This window comes from Mixophyes fleayi, chromosome 8 (genome assembly GCF_038048845.1).
Source record: "Mixophyes fleayi isolate aMixFle1 chromosome 8, aMixFle1.hap1, whole genome shotgun sequence".
NCBI classification, from domain to species: Eukaryota; Metazoa; Chordata; class Amphibia; order Anura; family Limnodynastidae; genus Mixophyes; species Mixophyes fleayi.
The window spans coordinates 100019370-100025118 of NC_134409.1; the positions used below are offsets into that span (position 1 = coordinate 100019370).

At 38.2% G+C, this 5749-nt stretch overlaps 1 long non-coding RNA gene across 1 annotated transcript; it reads left to right on the forward strand.

Annotated features, from left to right (window-relative positions):
• The first annotated feature begins 1108 nt into the window (after positions 1-1108).
• LOC142100147 (uncharacterized) lies at positions 1109-2975 on the forward strand. The gene is made up of 3 exons (XR_012678738.1): positions 1109-1248; positions 2663-2813; positions 2919-2975. It is a non-coding gene; the product is annotated as an uncharacterized LOC142100147 (long non-coding RNA).
• Positions 2976-5749: the final 2774 nt, after the last annotated feature.

Below are 5749 nucleotides of genomic sequence, written 5' to 3' on the forward strand. Positions count from 1 at the left end.
CAAACACAATTGTTGCAAAATAAGTGTTTTGTTGCAGACACACACACAGACACACACACACTTAGAGAAAGAGATTGGACTGGTAGTTTGCATCTCATGACATCAGGGAAAGATGCAACAGTGAGGTCCTCATATGCTGCTCTGGCAGACTGATCAAATGCTTTTGTGCCAACAAGTTTCATAATAGTTAAACTTATTAACTAAAGTCAGAAATGTTTCTATGAGGGGAATATTGGAAGGATGTGTTAGTAGGCAACTAAACAAGTTGGAGACAGAGGTATAAATCAGTCACATATCATGCAAAAGGATTCATGTATTTTTATAGCACAGGACTGGCAGCTTTTTTCCTGCATTCCTTTAGAGATGACTCCCTGTGTATTAAGTCATCACATCTAGGTTTTCCTAAGTGTTAATACAGCCAAATATCAGTACTTCTAAACCCCGCCTACTTTTGTGTTGGCCCCACCTACATTTAATTTTGCCCCCGCCCACACGAGGCCACTTCAATTATTTTTTCCAGGGCCAATTTAAGATCCCAATCCGCCCCTGTCTGCTCCTACACCTGCCCCTGACCACCCACAAATAAAACCGCGTCCCATTGCCTCCCTCTTCATACCTCTTCAGGCATAAGTAGTCATAAGTGCCAAAAAGTTCCAGTGCAAAAAAATGCAAAGATATACTTCACAAACTGATGTATATCTCATTCTGAATCAGACCAACAGTATATATGTGCATATACACTGAATAAAACAGCACGCAGGAAGAAAGTTACTATTAGATCCAGCTTGCATTAATCTACTAACTGCTCATAGCACACAATTATCCCTATTTTTTAACTTGTTCAATTTGCACTCATATAGTGAAATCCCCTATTGATCAATCCAGATCAATGTATCTGTTGTATCTATATGTAATGTTATTGTGCATGATGCAACACATACAAGTGTGGAGACTGATGCTAAATAATCAGACTTTTACTTTCATTAGTCAGGCTTGTACTAAACTGACCAAAGCACAAATTTGATTGGTTGCTATGAGTCACAATCATATGTGCTAATGTCACATTATAAATACAGCTTTGTAATCACATGGTTCCATGACATCACAATATACCAAGCATAACAAGGAATGATCACAGACCACTGGTTATTTGTCAGATATATATTTTCTTGGTGTTGACAAGAAGCAAATTATTTTCTGACTTCTTTGTTATTGAAGAAAGACTAACCAGTGCCTGTCACAGTAGTGGTAAGTGATCTAGATTCTCCACATAACATACTTTTTTTCCTGGTCTCTAAAATCACAAGGAAATCAGAGCTCAAGTTTGGCTGCTCACAAACCTTTCTAAAAACACTTAGGATTCTTGGTTTTGTTGTTTTCCTGTTTGTAAAATGATTATAAGAGGAAATCTTACTGATAATGATAAACATTAAGGGGCATATTCAATTGTCCGCGGGATTACCGAAAATTACCGTAATAACGGTAATCCTGTGCGGAAAAACCGTTAATACTGTAACTTACTCGCTGGATTTCAGCTCGCAGCTCAGGGAGCTGCGAGCTGAAATCCAGCGAGCAAATTACCGTATTAACGGTAATAGTTTTTCCGCGCTAGAACCCGCGGACAATTGAATACCCCCCTAAAACTACAGAGTAGATTTTCACGCAAACAAGTATAAATAACACGGTAAGAGCTGAATAGCTGGTACTTTTTTCCTTTGTACACCAGTTACTGGACTTGTGCACTCAGGGGATGATACAGAGTTGGAAGTACATGTGTAAAAAGAAAAATCCGCCAAAGTGCTGGACATAAAAATAGTGTATCACACCCGTATGCTGAGTCACAGGCACCTCCAGATCATCATCATCACCATTTATTTATATAGCGCCACTAATTCTGCATTGCTGTACAGAGAACTCACTCACATCAGTCCCTGGTCCATTGGGGCTTACAGTCTAAATTGCCTAACATACACACAGACTAGGGTCAATTTGTAAGCAGCCGATTAACCTACCAGTATGTTTTTGGAGTGTGGGAGGAAACCGGAGCACTGGGAGGAAACCCATGCAAACACAGGAAGAACATACAAACTCGTCAAAGATAAGGCTGTGGTCAGGAATTGAACTCATGACCTCAGTGCTGTAAAGCAGAAGTGCTCACCACTTAGCCACCGTGGTGCATCCAGTCTTACAACAGTCGCATATGTACTAGGTTTACGTCAGGAGTACTTACCTCCAGATAAATTTAAACCCAACCAACTCAGCATGAGCCTTTAAAGGGGCTTTGGTGTCTTAAGTTAAATGGGAGAAAAGTTAGAAGGAAAGAAAAGAAGGGTTAACAATTTATTTATATGTGAGCACTGCTGACTAGAAACTTACTATTGTATTATTTGTAACACAATGCCAGGTCTGGCATCAATAGCACATCACAAACACAGAGAACCCTAGCAATTGTGATCTTCACCTTTAGTATACTCATTTACCATAAGAAAGTAGACTATATGTCCCCTATGCTTTGTGCACTTAGATGTTCGCTAATATAGAACAGAAAGCATAACGACAGAAGTTCAAGGTTATAATGTTCTAGTTAAACAATGCAGGTCTAAACTAGTCTTCTGTTAAACAATGTTTTTTTTAAGGCATTTACTATGTGCTTGTGTTACAGACCCCAGGGTCAACTTTGGCCTACATTTTAGAGCTTGACCTATTTCATCCACTACTAGAACAGGAGGGAAATGAGATCAGCTCGAGAAAGGAAATTCCAGTTTCTCCAGAAACCAACATATCCACAATTAGCTCCATGCCTCAACATCCAGGTAGAACTTGTATTTGAAGTACTCTCTAATATATATTTCAGATGTTTAGTTTATAAGCCTTCTGTGTTCTCCCAACTTCAGCTAATTAACCATCTCTATTTCCAGGCTTTAGAAATGTATGCAGAGGCTAAAACTAACAAAGTAAGGGATGTATCTAGCAAGGTGAGAACACTAACCAGAATGAAAGTAATCATAGTGAATTAAGTATTAATAATTAACTAATAATTGTGTACCATTACATTATATATGTGAAGACCTCCACTTGTATAAAGTGCACAATGCAGAGCAAACATATGCTTGTATGCATTGTCTCTTAACTCCATCCTCAGACCAGATATACCTTACTCCAGGATGTTGATAGCGTAATTGGCAGAGCCATGATACTGGTAGATAGAAAGACACAGTTCATGGTAAGTAAGGATTAATTGATGCAAGTGCTTTATGTTTCTATAAAGGATTAATTATACATAAGGAACAATGCATATTGGCTCATCTGGTAAGTGACAATTGGTCATTTACTAACCTCAGCTATACTCATGAACAGGACCATACACACACATTAATCTATATGCCCCATAGTAATGCTTTGCATGACTTTTTCCAAGCATGTGGTCAAAAGTGTGAATGCATACACTGGCAAAACTAATATTATCAAAGTCAAGTCTAGTATCATTTTTGGGCCAACCCCCTAAATTTATTTAAACTTTTCAATTTAGCACAAATATGGTCTTTGTGACTTTTTTTTATAAGTTATACCAGTATGGGGATATCACTTTCACATTTTTATTTTACATCAATATTGCTGTGCTTATAAATGGGCTTTCCTTTATCAATGGCACATGTATGGTGCCAACGTCCACCACCGCATGTAAAGCTGAAGTAGTTTTGTGAAAATACTGCGCAGCCACCCACTAAGCCAGGAATTTCTCCAAAACACACAGTTTTCTTTATTTAAATCCAATTTAAATATCTTGACCTGACATGCATTTTTTTTTTTTGCATTTGGGCACAATATAAGGTACATTCATTTGGGGATCTAACAATGGAAGGGAACTGGAGAAGGTCCATAAGTTATATAAAACTACTAGTAGCAGCTCTCATTACAGCAGGAGCCAGGTCAGTGTTGTTCTGCTAGTGAAAAATTAATTCTCAATTAGGTTTATTTAAATAAAAAGAGACCTTCTACAATACAGCAGTTATAATCTTCCTTCTCCTGTACGGATAAAAGATGCAAAAATAAAATAATTCTAAAAGACGCCCACAAGCTCATATAATATAGAAATGAAAAAAGAACCTATCAGCTTCAGAGGTGAATATCGAATCATCCAATCAGAAGCACCCCGCAACATAGTTGGCAGCCATCATCATCATCAACCATCAGGCACCCACAAGTTATACTGCTACAGATAGACTTATTTATGTCTCTGTGCAGGCCTGCCACCATTCACTAAATACACCAACATGTCCTTACTGTACTCAGTCTGCATTTGCATGTCCCTTCCCTCACCTGTTCTGACTCTCCAGCGATAAGGAGGCTCAAGTACCAAATCTTCAGTAAGCACTAAGCAGATAGGCTTACACTACACTCTGCATGAGTCCCTGAATGTACAGGGACTTTGATGGCTTAAGTTAAATGGGAGAAATGTTAGGAGGCAATCAATAAAAGGTTAACAATATAGTTACAAGGGAGTGATAAAAATGTTGTATTATATTATGTGACGCATAATGCCAGATCTGACCTCAATAACACATTAATTTACCCTGAGCAAGTATACTAAATGTCCCTATAGTCACTCAGATGGTGAGTGCACTCAGGTGCACTCAGATGTTCACTAAAATGGAAGACAGAAAGCAAGATGGTAGAGTTGGAAGTTATAATGTCAAGGACAAACAGTTAAGGTCTAATCTAGACTTCTGCTGAATAATCTTTTTATTAAGTTATTAACTGTGTGTTTGCGTTACAGACTCCAGATTCAGCTTACATTGACCTAAGCTTAGAGATTGACCGACTTTGTGCCTCTAGGAAACCAGGTGTGAGAATTGGATCATCTAAGGAAAAGTGCAGACTTCTCCAGAGACCTGTATGTTCCCAAGTAACTCCAAGCTTTAACATCCAGGTAGACTTGCAAATATATATAAATCTGAATGTGATAACAGCCAGGCTGCACTCCAAATAAATAAGTGTGTTTTCTTATTAGACAGTTGAGGTTTTAAGTTATGTACACTGGTGTGTAGATACCGTACACTTTAGAAGACTATTTGTAATGCTTTAATGAACACAGCAGCCTTTAATGAAAGAATTTGGTTCAACTATGTTTTACTAAAAATGGGATAAAATGCACCTGAGATATAATTAATTACATAACTACCACTTACCAGAAAGCGCACAACAATGATAGAATGAAAGGTTGAGAATGTTGATCTTGCTGTTAGTGAAAATCACTGCATTTGGCTTAATTTTCATTCAATTTTCATACTATCATAATATGATAAAATTATTTAAAAATGTTAGATATTTTAGGTATATTCTCCGGTATACATACTAGGCCTGATTCATCAAGGCACCTATCTGCCGACTTTGTGTGTATCGTATGCAAAATGACTCTGTGTATGCCCAGAACCGGATCATACGCAATTTAAACAGCAACTTTAAATGCATCTTCATACACTTACTACAGCCTACAAATTCTGGGAGGGAGCAGGGAGGGGACCGGCATGTGCCCATCGTCAATGTACAGTAAGGACCTGCCAGACTCGAGTGCACGCAGCCACGTCAGACTCAAGCTTTGAGCATCTCAAAGTTACTTGTTTTACTGCCTTATCTCTTGCTCCAGCTACAGGGCTAGTCTAAGTGCAGAGTACTAGTCATGACAGTCTCATATGCATGCTATAACATGTCTTTGCAGTCGGGGGTAACTGTAAAAATGTGTTTTATA